This window comes from Leguminivora glycinivorella, chromosome 19 (assembly GCF_023078275.1).
Source record: "Leguminivora glycinivorella isolate SPB_JAAS2020 chromosome 19, LegGlyc_1.1, whole genome shotgun sequence".
In the NCBI taxonomy this organism is placed as follows: domain Eukaryota; kingdom Metazoa; phylum Arthropoda; class Insecta; order Lepidoptera; family Tortricidae; genus Leguminivora; species Leguminivora glycinivorella.
In genome coordinates, this window is record NC_062989.1 from 909,813 (window position 1) to 934,035 (window position 24,223).

A 24,223-nucleotide genomic window follows, 5' to 3' on the forward strand; every position below is an offset into this window, starting at 1 on the left:
TTTTTCTAAGTCCTTTTGCTATACTCTGACCGTGTATAATAATACATTTATTGAGAAACAAATGTCAGTGTTTATCATATAAAAAAATGCCCTCACCATGATACACTGCCGAGACATGTCATATTAACAAAATAACAACCGCTACATAAAGCAGGGTATTTTCTTGTTCTCAATGAGTCCGGCTGCCTTAAGACCATATTGTCACAGTCTTAACATGCTTCCCTCAAATCCTCAATCATCCTGTGAATCCACTGCAAAATAAAAGAGGTAGTTTGATTAACAATATTATATTAATTAAACCTGAAGTTTGGCAATATGCGTACAATTCATACTAGAAGAAAGAATATGTTTCATACGTACATAAGGTATTCTTTGGAGGACAAACAGGTGTTTTTTTTTTAGCTTAAGAATAGTGAAAACACCAATTATGTATAATAATATAAATTGTAAATAATGTCAAAGAAAAGATTCTGACATTATTTCAGTGTTGCCAGGTCCAATTTGAATAAAATCAGAAGACACGTCCTAAAAATCAGGAGACATAAATAATTCGTCACTACTTTAAAAAAAACTCATATCTTCGTCTATCAATGAAAAGAAAATTGTAGTAAGTATGTATGGAATGCATATAGACTTACTGCGTTTTAACTTTGAGGAACAGCGTGAGATACGAAATTTTTTAAAAGTAGTGATGAATTGGCTCGAAAGTCATAGATTGATAAAGCCTGAGAGCTTGACCAGAAATATAATATGAGAACTATTCTTCATACTAAACTGCAATGTCACCCCATACATCAGAATAAACAGCGCCCTCTTGACAATAATAGTCATATATTTCTGGTCAGGCTTTAGTATTATTATTCGATAACTTTATTTTCACAATTATTTGCAACATTTACATTAATAAAATTATTTAAAGAAAATTATGGCCAAGCAAATACTGTCGTTTAAAAAAGGCGCCTAATTCAAATTTTCTATGGCACAATAAACCTTCGCCCATGTTTCAAATTTGGCGCTTATTTTAGGATTTCGTAGTCAACTAGGAATCCTTATAGTTTCGCCATATTTGTCTGTCTGTCTGTCCATCCGCCCGTCCGTCCTGGACTGGAAACCGCTGAAATTTGCTTTTGCTGAGATGCAAAAATAAAAAGTGGAAAAAATACATAATAATATAATATAATAAGTTTTATTAGGGTTCGGTTGCAATCTGTCATTTTTACCAGTAAAAGATGAGGGTCTAAATAGCCATGAAAAAATAATGCCATGACATGAGGTGGGGTCCGTAGCCGTACCCTTCCATTCGATCTTGAAAGTCATTTTTTTTAGTTTTTCGTAAATAACTCGTAAACGGTGGCCCACAACAAAAAAATATGTTGAACAAAAAATATCTACATAAAATTTCCTACAAGAAAGGTTGTGTACGTTTTTTGGATAGGATCAATATATAAATGGATAATTTAGTAAGAAAGTTTTTTTTAATCGATTACATGCTCCGTTTTTCGTCAATACCTCGTAAACGGTGGCCCACAGCAAAAAAATATGTTAAACAGATAATATCTACATAAAATTTCCTATAAGAAATGTTATATAGGTTTTTACGCTAGGATAATTTTTTTAGTTGGAAAGTATTTTTAAATAGATTACATGGGCCGTTTTTTGTTGATAACTCAAAAACGGTGGCTCACAGCCAAAAATAATGTTACACAGAATTAATCTACATAATATTAAAAAAGTTTATGTAGATTAATTCTGTATAACATTATTCTTGGCAGTGAGGACCCTGGGAAATTTTTGACGCCGCCATTTTTTTTTTCAAAATGGCCGACTTTTCGTAGAGTGCTCAAATTTTGGTCGTTGAATCTCTAAGCGGCCTTGATTCGAATGAAATTAAAAAAAAATTAAAAATGCTACGAGTGTGAGAAAATTGGCCACTTTTATTTTGTATGGCAACTTTTAAACCGTAAGAGATAGCCGGGGGGTGCTCGACCAAATGTCATACAGGTCTCGGAGTAGAAAAAAGTTGCATTAAAAAAAATCAAAATGGCCGACCTTTTTTTTTAATAATTTCAAAATGGTCCTAGTGCGCTGAGATTTGGCACACGGGTGGAAGGTTGCCTCAAAATTTATATTCAAAAAGAAAATCTTGAAAAATTCAAAATGGCGGCCTTTGAGGGCCAATTGAAATTTGTATGGAGGTTTTTCTTTTAATTACCACAGCTCCGTAACGGTACAAAGAAGTGAAAAGTGCTCAAACAAATGTTATACAGTCACCTCAGGTCCACTAAATAGCATTTTTAAAAAATCAAAATGGCTGACTTTTTTTTTTGAAAAATTTCAAAATGGTCCGAGCGCACTGAAATTTGGCAGACGCGTGTACAGTCGCCCAAAGATTAGTATACAAAAACAAAATTTTGAAAAATTCAAAATGGCGGCCTTTGAAGACCGATTGAAATTTGTATGGAGGTTTTTTTTAATCCCCATAGCTCCGTAACGGTAGGAAAAAGGTTAAAAGTACTTAAACTAATGTTGTATGTAGTTATCTGAGGTCCATCGAATAGCATTTAAAAAATTTCAAAATGGCCGACTTTGAATTGTTATTTTTTTATCTTCGGTCCGAGCGCGCTAAAATTTTTCACGTGGTAAGAACGGGGTCCAAAAATAGGAATGAGAAAAAATTTTTTGGAAAAATCAAATGCCCTCGGGCCCCGCGCACCTTTAAAAAACTAGTCCATTTATATATTGATCGTATCGAAAAAACGTACATAACCTTTCTTGTAGGAAATTTTATATAGATATTTTCTGTTTAACATATTTTTTTGCTATGGGCCACCGTTTACGAGTTATTTACGAAAAACTAAAAAATTGACTTTCAAGATCGAATGGCAGGGTACGTCATGGCACCCACCCACCCACCTCATGTCATGGCATTATTTTTTCATGGCTATTTAGACCCTCATGTTTTACTGCTAAAAATGACAGATTGCCTCGTAAACGGTGGCCCACAGCAAAAAAATATGTTAAACAGATAATATCTACATAAAATTTCCTATAAGAAATGTTATATAGGTTTTTACGCTAGGATAATTTTTTTAGTTGGAAAGTATTTTTAAATAGATTACATGGGCCGTTTTTTGTTGATAACTCAAAAACGGTGGCTCACAGCCAAAAATAATGTTACACAGAATTAATCTACATAATATTAAAAAAGTTTATGTAGATTAATTCTGTATAACATTATTCTTGGCAGTGAGGACCCTGGGAAATTTTTGACGCCGCCATTTTTTTTTTCAAAATGGCCGACTTTTCGTAGAGTGCTCAAATTTTGGTCGTTGAATCTCTAAGCGGCCTTGATTCGAATGAAATTAAAAAAAAAATTAAAAATGCTACGAGTGTGAGAAAATTGGCCACTTTTATTTTGTATGGCAACTTTTAAACCGTAAGAGATAGCCGGGGGGTGCTCGACCAAATGTCATACAGGTCTCGGAGTAGAAAAAAGTTGCATTAAAAAAAAATCAAAATGGCCGACCTTTTTTTTTAATAATTTCAAAATGGTCCTAGTGCGCTGAGATTTGGCACACGGGTGGAAGGTTGCCTCAAAATTTATATTCAAAAAGAAAATCTTGAAAAATTCAAAATGGCGGCCTTTGAGGGCCAATTGAAATTTGTATGGAGGTTTTTCTTTTAATTACCACAGCTCCGTAACGGTACAAAGAAGTGAAAAGTGCTCAAACAAATGTTATACAGTCACCTCAGGTCCACTAAATAGCATTTTTAAAAAATCAAAATGGCTGACTTTTTTTTTTGAAAAATTTCAAAATGGTCCGAGCGCACTGAAATTTGGCAGACGCGTGTACAGTCGCCCAAAGATTAGTATACAAAAACAAAATTTTGAAAAATTCAAAATGGCGGCCTTTGAAGACCGATTGAAATTTGTATGGAGGTTTTTTTAATCCCCATAGCTCCGTAACGGTAGGAAAAAGGTTAAAAGTACTTAAACTAATGTTGTATGTAGTTATCTGAGGTCCATCGAATAGCATTTAAAAAAATTCAAAATGGCCGACTTTGAATTGTTATTTTTTTATCTTCGGTCCGAGCGCGCTAAAATTTTTCACGTGGTAAGAACGGGGTCCAAAAATAGGAATGAGAAAAAAATTTTTTGGAAAAATCAAATGCCCTCGGGCCCCGCGCACCTTTAAAAAACTAGTCCATTTATATATTGATCGTATCGAAAAAACGTACATAACCTTTCTTGTAGGAAATTTTATATAGATATTTTCTGTTTAACATATTTTTTTGCTATGGGCCACCGTTTACGAGTTATTTACGAAAAACTAAAAAATTGACTTTCAAGATCGAATGGCAGGGTACGTCATGGCACCCACCCACCCACCTCATGTCATGGCATTATTTTTTCATGGCTATTTAGACCCTCATGTTTTACTGCTAAAAATGACAGATTGCCTCAAGAACCTTCTTTGGATTTTTTTTTTACCACTTTGCACGGTTCTGGCACGGTGAAGAACCCGGCCAAATTATCTGGCATGAACACTATGCGACTTCTGAGGAACTCTACTTTCACTTTTTAATAATTCCAGGTTGCCTCAAACACCTTTTTTGGGCCCAAAAATTAAATCTTTAAAAATTCATAGCTCGATAAAGCCCCACTCCCCAGCTGCCAGACTTGCAGACCTGATGTGGGTTATGATTAGAGAAGCATCTGAGCACCTTTCCAGGTTGCCTCAAGGACCTGCTCAAAAATCCTGCCAGCTCTTGGACCAAAACGCAAACTGTGGGATGTTTTATCTTTATTTATTGATTAGCTATACTTTAGTTAGACATTGTTAAACAGACCCTAAATATTTTTAACGTCGTCAAAAGATTTTAACAGTGTATTTCTGACCACTTTTAGAGACTATATTGTCATGTACCTACTTATACTTTTTTGGACATCGCCTAGCTTCAGAGTTACTATCAATTGAAAAAAAATCTAATTGTTACTCAGTAAAAAAGATCTTTTTAAGGGAGTTGATGCCACTATGGAGATTAGTTTCACTGAAGTTTCACTATCCTCATTGATAAATGTCAAAAAGTGAAAAGTAAAATCTTTCAAGAATTATGTTTTTAGAAAAAAAAAGTTAAAACTCGTTTCAAGAATCATGTTTTTATAAAAAAAAAGTTAAAACTCGTTTCATGAAAAACATTTACTTTTTACATGGAAATACATTCAGAAACTAAATTCATGTAATATTTTTTGTTTGATTTACACAAAAAAGGGATGGTTAAATATATTTCGGCCTATTCACTCCCACAGTGTATAAAAGAGATTTAGGATATACTCTGTCTCAGTTACCTTACCATCCTACTCAAAAAGCTAAAACATTGGGGGATTCGGTGTTCGGTGGGTTGTATTGGATTGGCTTGCTAGCTTACTGGGCGCACACAAATGGGATCACCGATCCTAAAAACCGACCAAGAGCGTGTCGGGTCGGGTCACGCTCAGTATTGGGTTCCGTAGTTTCCCGTATTTTTTTTTTCAAAACCTGTTCTACCTATCAAGTTCAAAATAATTTTACTAGGAAGTCTTTATAAAGTTCTACTTTTGTGATTTTTTTTTCATATTTTTTTAAGTTGTGGCTCAAAAGTTAGAGGGGGCGGGGGCACATTTATTTTTTATTTTTTGAGCCATTACTTCCGAAAATATTAACAATATCAAATAAATATATTTTTGTAAACCCCTATTAATTTTTAAATACCTATCGAACAATATACTTATCACACGTTAGGATTGAAATGAAAAAAAATAATCACTCCCCAGTTTACATGTAGGGGGGGTATTCTAATATATATTATATTTTTTTCACTTTTAATTTTACCACATTGTCGGCGTGATTGATATACATATTGGTACCACATTTCAGATCTCTAGTGATAACGTCTCACTGAGATTATCCGCGGGTGGGCGGACGGACGGACAGACATGGCGAAATTATAAGGGTTCCTAGTTGACTACAGAACCCTAAAAATTTTGTGATTACAAATGTTAATCACACTCGCAGTTAGCCAAGATACAGGCTCAGCCGAGTTTGGTCACTGGCGGATATAAATAAATAAATATTATATAGGACATTCTCTCTGTTTTGTCTCATTTGTTTTTGTTAATAAACATTTTCAGTACAGATCGTCTTTTTTTACGCACTGCGAGAAGCGAATTATATTATGCTGGGTCGAAACTTCGAAGCACGATTTTGTACTGAAAAACGTCATAAGTATAGTATATTCAAACTTGCATTATCATTTAATACATTATAATTATTTTATTTGAGATGCTGTTATACTTTTATTCCGTGTTGAAAATAAATCACAATAAATATTAAAAGATAAACATTAAAACATACAAAATAATATTTGTCAGTTATTTCTAAATCCTTCATTGATCATTTCACGTAAATTAATATTTTCTTCTTTGAATACCTACACTTATAAATTATATGCCAGAGACTAATTACTAAGGGGGTTTCTTATTAAATACAACTTATATGTATATACCCGTCCTAGCGAAATCACGATATGCATTTTCGCCACTGACGGTGACGGAACTAAATAATATTATTATGAAAGTTACGGGCTCTGAATATTATAAATATAATTTTCCCTCTGTTTCTGAGAACGGTTTTAGAGTTGGCAACCCCGAACCGCGACGCGCCGCGAGCGACTGAAGGACTTGTATCCATGGTCAGGAAATAAATTAAAAAAAAAGCCGCGACGCCTGGAGCGTGACGGCGGACGCCAATGCAATGCCGCCATCTTCTATCGTGTCGTGCGTGCCTGTGTGAACTTGAAAATAAATCCGCTAGCTGAAGCTAGCTGACCGGATCGGAAAAATGGTGAGATTTGCTATTTAATTACCCATTTACAGCCTATGTGGCAGTTAACTATTCGATAGCTTATTGAGTTTATTGTGGTAGCGTTCCCACTTAAGCGTTGCGTGTCTCGGGGCGCGCACTGAGGCGGCGTGAATCCCCAAGATATCATATTACAGAAAAAAGGCTCGCCACCGGACGACCGACATGGCGCATTACGCGATTTATTTTAAACATTCTAATTCAATATAATTTTTCACTGTCTTCAGGTTCAGGGTTCTTTTTGTTGCCCCATGCCCCATCATCTGCCGCCATCCTGGACAAGTCGGCGATCAACAACAGGACAGGACCCGGCCTGCGAGCAATGGCCAGTGAAGTCTATCCCAGTGCCACGTCATCAAGTCATCACGCATTCGTCGTCGGACTCGTCGGGTGCAAATGACGCGGCGGATCTTTCTCAAGCTTAGAAAGGTAGTTGCGCATTTATACGTCTATTTTGATTCCCTTTTCGACTGTCAAATTCCATATGAAATGGTGGGTTAGCCTCGGGTTAACCCTCCATTTTCGGTGGTGCAAGTGACCCTTAGGTATGTAGTCAGTTGTGATTGCTTGATATTACAACTTGACAATAAAAAGCCGTCGAGAGTACAATATTTGTATCTTGTCTACAACATTTATATTGTATTTTATTGTGTACCAAGTATAAAAACGTCATGTAAATAGTCCAACATGACCCTTTGATAGTCCGAGCTCAGCTTAATTAACCTAAGAGATGTGTAGCGTTTGCGTAGCATTTGATATTTGGGTGCATTTAATTGCAAATTATTTGTGTGTGTTCATAAATATTCCTGGGTTTTCTCATTAACTGTTTCTGCACCTCCCTCCCTGTTATTTGCACTTGCTTTATATAGCCCACGTACCGGACATTTCAGATGGTTGTGGCCCAGCGCCCCGCTACTTCGTGCCAGGCCATTCTCCAACTGCAGATCCATGTGTCAACGCGACAGTGCACTCACCTTGTTTGGCCCGATGGAATTTGGTTAGCTTGCACATTTTACCCTTCTCTTCATTTATTTATTTCTGTATTTTTATTCAGTAAATGGGTGAATCAACTTTTCTTTGCCAGGAAAATTTCGCATACTTCGACTACATGTGGTCAGAAAATTTAATTGGGATTTAGTCTAATTAATGTATAATTATTATATTAAAGACAAATATAATAGCTATGCAATACAACATGTAATTATAGGATTTCCTATTTTATAACTTTGTTTCGAGCAGTGACCCAGTGGACATAGCTGTCCCTCACTTTTGTATGAAAAAAGTGTCTCTTCCACTGGGTCACATATTGTTTTAATTAAAAATGAATCGTTTTTAAATTTTTCCGTAATTGGTATACGTGAAATAAGGATCTTTATTCACGATGGTAAGGTTAAAAATCACAAAAGTAGACCTAATAATAAGTAAGGGTAATTCTTGCAAAAAGCAAGAAAAAGTTGATTCACCCAAATACAAAATGTCGGACAATGACAGTAGTGATAACGAGAGCAAGGAGATTGACGAAGCAAAACTTAAATAGAAATTGCCTTTAAAAATAATCTGCCATATTTTTAAACCCAATTTCTATTTAAGAAGTCTCATTGAAATTTATAATGACCATATGAGTTGACCTTGATGTCAGTCGACACGTTTTCATTTAATTTCCATATCAGCAAATCATTCAAATTCGTTTTGAGAGTTTTTAAAAAGAAGCTGATTTGACTAGAAGGAAAGTAGCCTATAATAAGAATGTATTGATAAATAATCATCTCAATCTCACATCATTTTTAAGGTGCTGTAGTCAACTAGGAACCCTTATAGTTTCGCCATGTCTGTCTGTCCGTCCGTCCGTCCGCGGATAATCTCAGTAACCGTTAGCACTAGAAAGCTGAAATTTGGTACCAATATGTATATCAATTACGCCGACAAAGTGGTAAAATAAAAAGTGGAAAAAAAGTGTTTTGTTAGGGTACATGTAAAAGTGGGGACAGATTTTTTTTTCATTCCAACCCCAACATGTGATATATTGTTGGATAAGTATTTAAAAATCAATACGGGCTTACTATAGTACATTACATCAGAGGCCGGGAAAATGAGGATTTCCGGCCAAGTGGGTATATACGGCCGAGCGAGCGTGCGAGCGAGGCCGGATAGGGATACGAGGCCGGGAATCCGTTTTCACGCCGAGGCATGTATAGTGCTTTTCTCAAACATACAATGAAATAAAAAAAAATGCTCTAAAGGACAATATTTTATAAAAAAAAGTTACTTTGCAGGCCTAGGCCTAAAAAATAATATGAAATCCCTTTACAGTCCTCTCGAGTTGTTGCGCCCAAAAAGCGACACTTCCCAGCCCATTTTAAGGAACGTAAAGACAATATTTCATTGCATGTTTGAGAAAAAATCGTTTTTTGATAATATTAATATTTTCGGAAATAATCGCTCCTACAGGAAAAAAAAGACTCTCTAACTCTAACTTTTGAACCATATGTTTAAAAAAAAAAACCGGCCAAGAGCGTGTCGGGCCACGCTCAGTGTAGGGTTCCGTAGTTTTTCGTATTTTTCTCAAAAACTTCTGAACCTATCAACTTAAAAAAATATGAAAAAAAATAACAAAAGTAGAACTTTATAAAGACTATATAGGGGGGGTGCCCTAATAAAGCATTTTTTTCCATTTTTTATTTTTGCACTTTGTTGGCGTGATTGATATACATATTGGTACCAAATTTCAGCTTTCTAGTGCTTACGGTTACTGAGATTATCCGCGGACGGACGGACGGACGGACAGACAGACATGGCGAAACTATAAGGGTTCCTAGTTGACTACGGAACCCTAAAAACCGGCCAAGAGCGTGTCGGGCCACGCTCAGTGTAGGGTTCCGTAGTTTTCCGTATTTTTCTCAAAAACTACTGAACCTATCAAGTTCAAAATTTCATGTTTTTTAACCATATGGTTCAAAAGTTAGAGGGGGGGGGGAAGCACTTTTTTTTCCTTCAGGAGCGATTATTTCCGAAAATATCAATATTATCAAAAAACGATCTTAGTAAACCCTTACTAATTTTTAAATACCTATCCAACAATATATCACACGTTGGGGTTGGTTTGAAAAAAAAATATCAGCCCCCACTTTACATGTAGGGGGGTTACCCTAAAAAAACATTTTTTTCCATTTTTTATTCTTGCACTTTGTCGGCGTGATTGATATACATATTGGTACCAAATTTCAGCTTTCTAGTGCTAACGGTTACTGAGATTATCCGCGGACGGACGGACAGACAGACATGGCGAAACTACGACTACGGAACCCTAATATAAAAAAAAAATACTAAAGTAGATCTTTATAAAGACTTTCTAGGAAAATTTGTTTTGAACTTGATAGGTTCAGTAGTTTTTGAGAAAAATACGGAAAACTACGGCCGGAAAGCGTGGCCCGACACGCTGTTGGCCGGTTTTTTTTAAACTTTACTCTTAATAACAAATCTCGTAAGTCAATTAAATTTATTGTAGACCATGTTTCAACAAATTTGAGAGTCTTGAATTCATACGCTTAGGGAGCGCACTGACATGTGGGTCACTCTTATAATATATATAGTTGTCCAAAAACTGGACAGTGTAACTAACTAGCATTAAGTGGGAAGTCTACTTTCCTTTTAGTCAATTCAGCGTGTGCTATTCTGCGGCGCGGCGGCGATGCCTTCATAATGAACTTCAACTAACTATGGTAAAATGATGTACGTAATTACGTATAACGTACAATATGTACGTATGATGTTTATGACTGCACCTATAGGGGGAAACGAAATAATGGGCTTTGATTGTATCGGTACTCATAGATAGAATCTACATTATCTACTTTTTTCTTATGGAAATTGACGTACAAATGCCTTTTATTATGTACGTATTGAAAAAATCATTACAACTTAGTAAATTTATGTACTTTCAGTAATTCCGCATTCCACCTGAACCTTATGAGCAGGGAGCGTACTTTTCGTGCCGATTACATCAATTTGACGTCACGCTCCATATAGGATGATCACAAATTGTATCATTGTTAATTATTAATCATTAGTCATCAATATCATTTTAAGTTATGAATTTATTTGCATGGTAATGAATGCAAGAAGGATGGTGTGCTTTACGTTAGAGAGAAATTCTCTTTTCTACGTATTTATTGTAATGTGTTGTTAACAATACTATTTAAATTTATTTATAAAAACAAATCAAATAATTTTATTCACGTTTCACATTTCAAGTAGGTATTATTTATGCCACATGTAAATGGACTACTGTATTTGAAGTAATTTGTATATGATTAAAATAATTGACGACTAATGATTAATAATTTACAATAAAACTATTTGGGATCACCCAATTTGGAGCGTGATGTCAGATTAATGTCATCGGCATGAAAAGTACGCTCCCTGCTTATGAGCTATTATGTCAGGAGGTGTACAGGTAAGTGAGACGGAGATATGTCCCTTCCACGCTCAAAGCCCATTATTTCGTTGCCCCCTATACTGGCCTCCTAAAGCCGAAAAGCGCTATCTCAAACGGAAATCCACAGCTAACTTATAAAGTACTAGCTTTTGCCCGCTGCTTCGCTCGCGTTAGAAAGAGACAGAAAGTAGCCTATGTCACTCTCCATCCCTTCAACTATATCCACTTAAAAAATCAATCACCACGTCAAATCGTCAACTCGTTCACGTCAATTCGTTCGAATTCGTTGCTCCGTTTTGCCGTGAAAGACGGACAAACAAACAGACACACACACTTTCCCATTTATAATATTAGTATGGATCTATAACTGACAGTTCCATTTCCAAAATCATTTGGTTTTGAGATAGCGCCACTCGGCTTAGCGGGGCAGTATAGGTACAGTCATAAACATAATATGTACATTTAGTTGCATTTAATTATTAGGCTTGGGACTTTTGGATGCTCGCTATGGTTCTGGCATCCGCAGAGTCGCCATTAGGCTTGTGCCGTTTCGTTCGTTGATCGGAGCGCTCCGATCTCGTTCAGTCACCCCCACGAACTAGTTCGCTCTTTTAGGTCTTTTGCTCATTTAGTTCAGCCAGACCAGCGACCGTTGCGGTCGGAAAGATCAGAACGAATGGGACCGAGTAGTGTCAAAATGATACGAATAGTCTACAGATAGTAACATTCCGGGCCGAAAGGTTGTAAGTAACCGAAGTTTAATATGAAAACTTGACTTTTTTTGTTGCTCTGCTCTCACTCTCGGTCGGCGCAGTCACACATTCGTTCTCGATCCAAACCGCTCGTGTTCGCCGATCCTGTACTGAACTAAATGAGCAAAGACCGATTCTCAGAGCACGGAAAGATTCAGTTCATTTCGGTCATTCGCCTCCGCAGAGTAGCACACAAATCAGCTTCTTTTTAAGTTTGCTAATTATGGAAATAGTAGGAATTCGTGTTTAGTGACGTCACGGTCAACTCTTTTAGCATGGTGCATTGGGGTAATTTCGAAGCACAGAAATGCTCGGGTAATTTCGAAAGGGGAATATTGATATGATGATGGAAATAATGGTGATTTTTCTGTGACTTTCGAAATTACCCTAATGCACGCTATCAGACATATTCAATAGAAATTTGATTTAAAAATAACTTTTGCGAATGTGTTTCTTATAATTATCTAATGCTTCATTTGTAATTTTGTATGGTATAAAATATTTTAAGTACAGGAAAATTCCATGTACAAAACCACAATTGCAAAGTCTCCTCTTGAAGACTTATCAGTTTCTAAGAAATCGTGCAGACGTATTGGAGACTGTGCAGGATGCGAGCTCCAAAAGCGCTCAGGCAAATAATAATAATAATCAATAAAGTTAAATCATACAAAATATCATAAATCCTTCATCTCATCAGCGGCAAACTCATGTTTCACGTGTACAATCAGAATTATAGATTTAATGAATTTAATTTTTTGCAGGTATGTCACCTGAGGCGAGGAGTAGGTGCGTGTGCGAACGGCCTTAGTGACGCATCTTCAGCGCGACGGGTGTATTCTCAAATATGAGAAGGAGCTCGGGTCCTGCGGGCTCTTAACCGTCGTAGTATTCACGCAGTGTTTTAAAATAGTGTTTGTGTGTATTATGATAACATATGTTCAATTCAAATGTCTAACACTACATAAGTATACATATCATTTTTCATTAGTATGGTGCTGTTTTTGCGGTCTGAAGAAAAAACTTCAAATAAAATAATTATGTTGTCTGTATATCCATGTTTTTGTTTTACAATCAATGATTTTTGTGTGAGGTAGTTTTTAAGTTTGACTTTTTCGTTTCTAGTTATTTTGATCATACATAATCATTAAAATTATGCTGGGAAGTATCTGTAAAAGCTGCGCACGGATCCGAACCTGTCGAGCATACTCGCGCGCGAGCCTTTGGCTGTCGGCTTTTGGAGAGAATCTAGCTTGTTTCAATCGAATCGCGATCGAATCAAGCGAGATCTCTTTGAACCGGCAGCTGGCAGCCGCACGAGGCTCGCTCAGGCTCACGCAGATTGCAGAGCACCTTGCGTGCAGTTATATTTGCGACGTCCTACCAACCACAAAAATCACGTTCCCTGAAATATCCCTATGAAATATTGTGTGAACGGTTCACGAGTGACTTGCACAAAACGTGCATCTAGTAAATTGCAGCAATATTATTATTTCACTAAACGAATAAACTGCCAGTGATTCGTTGACACAACATACCAAATATAACCATAGCAGAAGTTTCAAATGAAACATTATGAGAGCTACTTTTAGGTACATTACAAGTGTAACTTGCAAGGAACTTCACAAGAGTTATTAAAGCAATGTTACATTAGTAAATTATTAAAAGGTATCTGTGAAAAGTTAATCCATACTAATATTATAAATGCGAAAGTAACTCTGTCTGTCTGTCTGTCTGTCTGTCTGTCTGTCTGTCTGTTACGCTTTCCCGCTTAAACCACGCAGCCGATTTTGATGAAATTTGGAACAGATAATCTTTAGACCCTGAGACAAAACATAGGCTACTTTTTATTTCGAAAAAAAGGGATGAAGGGGTTGAAAAAGAGGTTGAAAGTTTGTATGGGATTTCTTAATTTTAAAAGATAAAACCATGAAACTTTATATTTTAGCACTTGATAAGAAATCATTAAACATATATTTAAAGTCACATACAGGTCGAACGCGATTAATTAACATTATTTTTACCTTTAAAATAAACATGGTGGGAAATAAACATTAACTAAAAGCGGGTAGATTATATTTATTTGTCTACCCCGAACATTTATATAAATTAATATCGGGTAGTTTTGTGTTGTTTACATCTCCGGTGACATTTTGCTGGGACGTCAGTCTTCCGCGACCATGGCCAGTGCAACCTGGCCGAAACGTTGGGAAAAAAGGTAAAAATAATGTTAATTAATCGCGTTCGACCTGTGACTTTAAATATGTGTACAAAGCGCGAGAACTTAAAGTGTTATATCATTAAACATCTTGATAAGGGATAGGGATAGCGATAGGGATAGCGATAGGGATAGCGATAGGGATAGGGATAGCGATAGGGATAGCGATAGCGATAGCGATAGCGATAGGGATAGGGATACGGATACGGATAATATGGGTATCGTTAGAGGGATACGGATAATCGGTCGGCGGTCTCTTACAATCAATGTGCTCTAAGATGATCGTTGTTTGCTTGCTTGAAGATTACGTTTGCGATAAGTATAAGCAAAATGTAAAAAATTGTAAGGGATAATAGAAAAAAGTACTTTTTACCCACCGATCATAGTGTCGAAATACGGGCTATGTGGGATGTTTATAAAGGTTTCCCCAGCGTATATAGAATTACCTACGCTGTGGTCGATGTGTAATATTTCTACAATCATTGCAAGCAAAAGTATTATGTGCAATCGAAATAATCGCAGATAAATATACCTACAGAGAAACCTAAGTATCCAAATGAAAATCTTAATGAATACTTTTATTACGCGGGCGAAGCCGCGGGTAAAAGCTAGTACAATATAAAACTTTAAACTTATTGGTGTATTGTAAATGTAACATTGCCGTAATGAATAGCGTGTAAGTTACGTACAAGTTGCATAATGTGCTATTGTTGCAATGTACAAAAATGAAACTTGCAAGGAACTTCACAATAGTTATTTAAAGCAATGTTACATTTGTAACTTATTAAAAGGTATCTGTGAAAAGTTAATACAATATAAAACTTCAAACTTATTGGTGTATTGTAAATGTAACATTGCCGTAATGAATAGCGTGTAAGTTACGTACAAGTTTCATATTGTGCTATTGTTGCAATGTAGAAAAATGAACTTATTAAAAGTTTTCGTCATAACTTTCCAGTAAGTTTATATTTCAATGTATCAGCAACATTGCTATTCAAAGTTATAGAAAGTTGTAAAAATCCGATCTGGGAAACTTACAGGGTTTATCTACAGCGCGGCCGAATTCGTTTAACATCAATATGGCTCAAACGTTGCTCAAACGTTGCAAGCTTGCAATTGTAAGTTTCAAGCTCCCAGATGTAGCATTGAGCAATGTTACCGCAAGTTCTGCTTGCTTAACGGGAGCTTTCATATATCGTCACTACTTTAAAAAAAACTTGTATCTTCGTCTGTCAATGAAAAGAAAATTGTAGTAAGTATGTATGGAATGCATATAGACTTACTGCGTTTTAACTTTTAGGAGCAGCGTGAGATACGAGATTTTTTCAAAGTAGTGACGATATATTTGATCGCCAGTGTCCGAGATGTGCTATGGGAGACTTTTTTAAGCAAATTTTGCACCTCCATATTTTTTCAAATGACTGTACATATTCGGTAGCCAAGTCTGTACGCGGCCGAAGAAGTGATAATGATCCCATAGATTTACGCGCATAATTAACGGAGCGCGCATTCTTACGGGTAATGGACATTAACCGTGTCCTGCTTTTATTGGTTCAAGTATAATTACACGAGCTTTCTGGAAATACCAGAATATTGAACAATACAGATACAGATACAGAACTTTATTAATAACGGCAAAGTTACAGGTCATTTAAATACACATTACAATAATCATAAGCAGGTACAATAGTAACCTTACAAAAATAAATAGGTAATAACTTATTGTCACATTATTTATATAATAATACAAACACTCAATATATTTTTAATACTTAATATGTATACCTACATTTTTTGCAAGCAGAAATGTCTACGAACTGTGCTTAGGATAAATCTAAAGTTTAATAACCTAACCACAAAATTAAAATTTTGAAAAAAACCCCGACCACGATATAGTGGACCGATTTTCATAAAACATGGCTAAGAACACTCCCGACTAACTCAGCTTTCAAACAAAAAAAACTAAATCGAAATCGGTTCATCCGTTCAGGAGCTACGATGCCACAGACAGACACACACACAGACAGACAGACAAACAGACAAACAGACAGACAGACACGTCAAACTTATAACACCCCGTCGTTTTTGCGTCGGGGGTTAAAAATGATCGGTTTGGGTAAGACTAGAAATCACGCCTTCTGAATCTACTTATTATTATTACATCAGTCTCGTTCAATATATCAACAAGATTCCTTATATACGACGTTCTTTTTATACTTAATAATCCTTAATTTATTGTAAATATGTGCTGATAATGATAACATACAATATACTAAAATCACGAAAATGTTGCCTCTGTCACTTCAATCAGGTGTAAGCTCCTTCGAAAAACGTATATTTTGAAGATTTCCCAGTTCTTGCGGGTGTAGTTGGACCAAATTTCCCTTATTCGAACAGTTTCAATAATAGTAAGAGGCATCAGGAGACTTATTAGGGCCTTCGAATGTGAAGACGGAGCAGGGATCCTGGATAAACAAGAATTCCGAAGTAAGACACACACACAGACAGACACGTCAAACTTATAACACCCCGTCGTTATTGCGTCGGGGGTTAAAAATCAAACGCAACCACTCAACACCTAATCACCCCACCAAAACATGCCATATCCGTCATTACAAAGAATCGCCAAACAATAACTCGGTAAGACTTATCCGCCGCCGGCCCATAACTCAGCGGGACAAAGCAAGAACTTTGCGACTGTGTCTTGAGTAACAATACTTAGAGTTATGGCGCGCGTCCGGAGGAAGCGAAAAATGGAAGGTATGGCCGATTTTGGTGTGCTCTGGGTGAAATAAAGTTTTGATTATGATATATCGTTTTTTACTGTTACTACGATCTGTTCTTTTAATTATGTTTTTTTACAATTAAAACTATGTAAATACCTATTGTTTGCAGTCTTGAGTAACAATACTTAGAGTTATGGTAAATTGAAGTGTCCAAGTCCCCATTTTATTGTATCTGTATCAATAATAATGTCATTAATTTGTATGTTTTAATTTTGTGTTATATAATTTCAACAATATTATTTGTTAATTAATTTATGAACATTTAATGTGACTGTAATGAATTGTTATTTTCTTTGTAATTTATGATTGTAAACTGACAGTGTATGATTAATACCAATAAAAATCTATCTATCTATCTATCTATGGCGCATGTCCGAAGGCGAAAAATGGAAGGTATGGCCGATTTTGGTGTGCTCTGGGTAAAATAAAGTTTTGATTATGATACATCGTTTTTTACTGTTACCACGATCTATTTTTTTAATTATTTCTTATGATTAGGTTTTTACAATTAAAACTATGTAAGTACCTATTGTTTGCAGTCTCGAGTAACATACCTACTTAGAGCGAAAAATGGAAGGCAGGTATGGCTGATTTTGGTAGCTTTGGGAGAAATAAAGTTTTGATTATGATAAACCGTTTTTTACTGTTACAAGGATCTGTTCTTTTAATTGTTTTTTTTTTAAGATTAGGTATACTTTTTTTAATTAAAACCATTGCATTTTTTTGTAGTCTTGAGTAACAATACTTAGATTTAAGGCACCCGTCCAGGGGATTTTTTCTTTTTAATTGTAGTAAGTATATCTACATACATAGTTTTTTAACATAGTTCTTTTGGGCCATCCCTTTTATATGGAATATATTTTAGTTACCTACATATCCACAAGTCTCCCACCACATAATAATTTGTATATTCTCTATGTAACCCGAAAGATATCTAAAAAACCTCCTCTCGAGGTGACATTCGCACAAACCATCCCCCAAATACTGAAAAAAGGAATTAATTCCCCCCACATGCATCAAACTGTCGCCGACGAGCCCGTGACATATTTATGACTATTTTTTCTTTATTTTTAGAGTACCGTATTACGTAGCAACACACGAAACCTCCAAAAAATAGTTTTAATCATTTCATTAATTTTTGGAGGAGGAGGAGTACTTAAGTGCTCGACGATGAACTAATTCGACATGAAATTGGAATTGATTTGAGGTACTTAGTCATTAGCAATATATCATCATCTGTAATGTCATTGAAATATGTTTTCAAATAAATAAATCATTTCCGTATTTTTTATTCATAGTCTAAGGTAATAAATATATTTGTTTGATTTTGGTGCGACTCTGTCCGTCTGTCTGTCCCTCTGTCACATTCCTAAATATCTCCTTATTTTTGAAGCACATTTTTTGTGTGTACAATACCTAGGTAGGTAGGTGTAATTTCGAAGCACAGAAATGCTCGGGTAATTTCGAAAGGGGGATCTTGATATGATGGAAATAATGGTGATTTTTATGTGACTTTCGAAATTAGACGACATTTAAAATTACCCCAATGCACCCTACTCAAAATCTTTAACTTTTTTAACTAAGAGCAAAAATATCTACAATAGATACATGTTTTTGGAGAAAAAGGTATTTATAAATCAATGGAAGATGACCAAAATTAGCACCTAGTATCATGCTAACATACCTACACATAAAATTTTATAAATTGTTAAGTTTTATTCAAATAAAAATATCAAATAGCTCAATCATTAAATAGGCTACCGAAACAAAAGTTTAATATACTCGTCGAAACATCGGTAAAAGGTAGCCCGATGACCTCATCAATAAAGGTCCAAAGTTAACCCTCGCACAGCCACGGAACCCTCTTATTTTTATACCCCATAAATACGTCTTCACCTGCCTCTCGCCACAATAAATTGTTACAAGGAAATTCTGCTAATAGAAAATGCGTGCTGCGTTGAAACGTGTAAGAGAAATGTAACAAATTAAAGGCTGCTTTGGTAATGTTGGGTTATCTTGTACGAGACAGTCGATTTCTATAGTTTGTACTTCTAAATCAAAATAAAAAAAAATCAAAATAATTTATTCAGCAAATAGGCCACAGGGGCACTTTTACACGTCACATGTACATATTTAGAAAATATCTAAAAAAAAATAATTTTAAGTTAATTATAAGATTAGATATATTGTTCGTAGTTGTTGCTTAAATGTAATTTGTATTTTTATCATGATGGACAAATTAGTAATGTTTATACATAATTAAAATTTCGTTCAAATTGAGTTGAAATTACAATTGATACTATTATATACTAATTCTAAGTTCTAACTAAAGTTAACTCTATACAATTAATTAGAGATGTAGAAGGTCTCTAATGTCGAATTACAACCAAGAACTACACTAAATATAAAAAGTACAAATACAAAAAAAAAAGTCTAAAATTACTTTAGAGGTGCAAATGACTCTAAATGTCACAACTAAAGATAAAATGTATATCTACTTAACCTAATTCTCCTTAGAGATGTATATGGTCTCCATGAGTCCAAACAAACCGGAGCAGTCAATCGAGGCAGCATGGCCTATGGTCTTAGCCTGTCCGGATGGACGAATAAAAAAAACCGGAGCTGTCAAATTTGACAGATCCAGGGGTAGTGAACCTTTTAAGCTATATGTTTTTGGAATAGAACGGACTATAGTAGTGAGCTCAATTATTTTAAATACGGAAAATTGAACAAACCAAATGTTACCTAATAAACAACCCTCAAATTTAACAGCTCGGGCTTGTTTACACTTTTTTCAACAGCCAAAAGCCAAAAGTACAGCGTATAGATAACTACACATCAGTAACTCGTGGCAGTTTGGTGGCATTTAGACAGTTGTTAACAGACTAGTGATGTCACAATATTTTACCTGTATCTACGTAGTAGCGAAAAACATTATCATACTGGTTATACTATACAGGGTGGCTCATTCAAATCGGTCAGTATGGGAAAGACATACAAAGATCTCTTCTTGGGAACCATGTCATCGATTTTAATTTTAATACAAATTAAAACTGCATTAATACATTTGAAAAAAAAGCTTTAGTACTGGGGAATCGAACCTGGTTGTTTGAAAAATGAAAATTAAATTACATTTTTATTTTATTCAAATACGAGTATGGATTGTGTAGGTTTTAAGCAGCTATGAAACATGATGCCTAAAATTAATAAAATGCATTGTTTCAATTTTCACATAATTTTATTTTAACAGTTTTTTTTCCAAATGTATGAGTGCAGATTTTCTTTTTATTAAAATCGATGACATGGTTCCTAAAAACAGATCTTCGTATGTCTTATAGTTTTAGACTTTCCCATACTGACCGATTTGAATGAGCCACCCTGTATATCGAAAACAATAAGTCGAAAATTTTTAAAATAGACTTCAAGTAAACAACTATTGGATCATACGAGTCTTAGGACCCACTGTACCTGGCCCGTGGGCAGCCACGAGAACCGGATGGAGATTAGAGACTTTACACACACCGATCGAGTATGTTACTAATATCGAATTTCTTTTTATAAAAAACGCAAAATAGCGAATCCTACTAACAATATAATATAGATGGATGGTTATATATCAGTCGTAGGCATGAAAATTACACCACATCATAATTTTTAAAACAATTCGTTTACCCGAGTTATGCAGGGTAGCCCTGTGGGTCTCAAATAGTAAAATAAACCTTAAGTTGCCCAAATAGTTTTTTTCATATGCATTTTGTAAATCTCAACGACATCGTTTTTTAAAAATTTATGAAATAATTATGCAATTGCGTCGGAAAAAATAATGTTGAAAAAACAAGTTGCTGCCAGAGCTCAACGAGGGTGCGGTGTGCTGATGACGGGAGGACTTACGGAACTAACTTGTTCCGTTTATTGTCCTTTGAGTCGTCGGCAACCCGAACCCTCCTTGGAACTTGTACACTCCTTTTTGCTGTGTACTTAACACAGCAAAAGGGAATGTACAGGTTTCTAATGGGGTGGCAACGCGCATGTGACACTGTTTGAGTTGCAGGCGTCCATAGGTGACGGTGACCGCTTTACATCAGGCGGGCCGTATACTTGTTTGCCACCGACGTAGTATAAAAAAAAAAGTTTTATGCTATTTTTAGCAACCGTCATAACGAATGTCAATTATTTGATTTTTGGTTGAAATATTAATACACTTGGAAAGACGTGATAAGACATATTTTTCATTAATCGCATTATAGAATACATACAATAAAATTCAGGTTACTAAATATTCACTATCGCATTTACATTTTCTTAAACATCATGTTGTCTGTTTAAAATGTTTTTAAGATGTAAGAAATAGCACGAAGAATACAAACACAATTTCCAAATTTTGTACAATAACATTCTCTAAACATTACAAAGTTATAATTAAGTTAACATTACCAAAACTCGCAACTCTAAGACTGGTAGCGCCATCTATCGCCGAGTAGCGAAAGCTTTCAAACAGCTGTAAGCGCTAAGTAAAACTGACGAGGGCTCGTAGGTCAGCAATTCCCGTCAACTTTGTACAAAAATTAAGGGAAAAGTTAAATTTGTTTTTATTAATTCCTATTTTGTTACCAAGATTTTGTTGATGAATTGAGATTTTATTAAGTTTTATTTCGTCATTAAGGTTCTCTAGTATCTATATTTTCTTAATTATAACAATTATCCTGTATATATCTTACGAAAGTCGAATTATATTACTAAATGTTGGTAACAAAATAGGATCAATTAAAATTTGCTGACGTGGCATTGTACAAAGTTGACGGGAATTGCTGAGGTAGAAAATGATGAGATTCCATTTTGCATTAGTGACATTGTATTTTTTTTAATGAAATATATTCTGTTTGATTTTTTTTATTCGCTCGGTGGAAGAATGGCGCTGATTGTCATAAGAAAGAAACACGCAATTTTCACGAGCCATTTTCACGAGTGCAAGTCTAGAATCAAAATAATATTGTAGGTAACAATGCCTTAAAATAAAACATGTTTCGTCATGCATTAAAATAAAATGTGTTAGCCGAACAAATGCCAAGCACAGCAGGACCTCTTTAATCTGAACCATGAAAATTTAACCGCTGTTCGGATTAGTGGAGCGTTCGGATTATAGTATAAATAGGTTATTCGGTATGAAAATAAAAATTAAATAAAATTGTGAAAAAATGCGTAGGTAGGTAATATTTATAAAACTTTTTTTTATCGAATATTTTACTTTATCGTTTAGTATTTTATGAAAAATAAGCGTGGTATCGTTCTTCTCGTAAATTTATTCGACATTCGGAGACAACTGGCGAGACGACGAGTGAAGAAGTGCGTTCCGATTAGAAGGAGTTGCATTTCGCGATTTAGAAAAAAATTAAGAACCTCTCAGACTTGTTAACATAAGTAGCTTTATAATGTACCTGTATTCTGAATATTTTCTAACTGCAACCCCATTACGGAATCCACCAATCCCATTTATCCTCTCATTAAGCCGCAAGTTAACCCCACCGCGAAAGACCGAAAATAAATAATAATAAAGTCGGACTTAAAACGAAAATGGTGTTGTAAGGAAGTGATATAAATGGACTCATTAGAGCGTGTGATGGTGTTTTATAATTATGAATTAATATTATGCAGGTTTTTACTTGAGCTTTGATCATGGAGTGTATGCAATAAATAAATAAACATAAAAGGATTTTCTTCCACAGGACGGTCCTAATGGTAAGCGACAAGGATAACAGTTTAATTTAATGAAATCAATATTGTGGTATTCATATTACTTTAGTTTTTTTGTCTAACATTAATTTAACATATTTATAAGTAGCAGTTTACAGTCGAAGGACAATTGATGTTACGAAATCAGTGGGTCCTGTGAATAAGGGCATAACAGAATGACTTGGTGAAAAGGGGCACAAGTCCGAGGTGGGACTTGTGCCCTTTTCACCGAGTCATTTTGAGTTATGTCCTTATTCACAGAACCCACTGAAATATATGTAGAAACAAAGCGATACTAAAATTGGAATTGTCTATAGATTAGATTATAGTAGTAATTTTGTCAGTTGTGGGACAATGGTGCATTTAAAAAAAATTAATAGGTAGGTTTAAATTTTACCGTAGATGGGCAATTTTGCGAAAAAATGTTCAAAAACTTTTTTTTTTAAATCGGTAAATTGAATGTTTTTCCTACTCAAAATCCTCTCGATCCTGGTAGGTAAAAAAGCGTCCCAAATTTAATTTTTCCACTTCGTTACTATTTTTCAAACACTTTGTACAGCGGTTACAAGGGTATGCAAAATAATAGAAAATTTTGGGACCATTTCTTGGTTTTTGCCCTAGATCGAACGGGCTCGTGATTCTGAGTAGGAAAAGCGTAAGTAAACCTACCTGAGAAAAAAAATTTTTGGTGATTGTTCTCGCGAAAATGCCCAGATGCTGGCAACATTAATAATATTCTTATTTATAGCAGACCTTTTGTATATTCTGTAGTTCTGTTGACACACATATGTTAGCAGAAGCTATACATACCACATCCTTTACTATACATTATCATATTCTTTCTAAACTGTATCCGTGCTAAATTCACCTAGATAAATCGGGCCTGTTAAATACTTGAAAGACAATTACAAAATTAAAGCGTTTCGAACAATTCAACAAATTATCACCTCAAGAAAACTTCCCTATTTATTCACCACAAAAACTTGCAAATAAATCCTACTTAAAAATGTCACTTGTGAAACTCATTGTCAAAAAGTCTTATCTCCTATCAGTTTATATGTAACATAAGTCCTTTTTAAATTAATCGGAATAAGTTAATTCAGGCATCTCCAGATGTAAATTAACCTTTTCGTTTTTGACAGTTTAAAAGATTATTAAGTGGTATTAATATATTTATTCATTTATTCTGATTAGTCAAATGCTTTGTGGGAATGGTTGAAATTGAGTTGAAGAAAGGTGCTTGAAATCCTTCAAATTATTTTAAATCATTTTAGTAATCTGACTCTTTTTTAACCGTCGCCTCATATCTCTCAAGAAGGACGGTTACCTAGGGGACCTGGCAGACCGAAGACAACATGGATAGGACTTATCCAAAAGGACCTCAAAGACGCTCAAATATGACA

At 35.1% G+C, this 24,223-nt stretch overlaps 1 long non-coding RNA gene across 1 annotated transcript; it reads left to right on the forward strand.

Annotated features, from left to right (window-relative positions):
* Positions 1-6,749: 6,749 nt before the first annotated feature.
* Positions 6,750-13,138, forward strand: LOC125236489. Its single transcript, XR_007178211.1, has 4 exons — positions 6,750-6,884; positions 7,130-7,331; positions 7,793-7,899; positions 12,851-13,138. It is a non-coding gene; the product is annotated as an uncharacterized LOC125236489 (long non-coding RNA).
* The last annotated feature ends 11,085 nt before the right edge of the window (positions 13,139-24,223 follow it).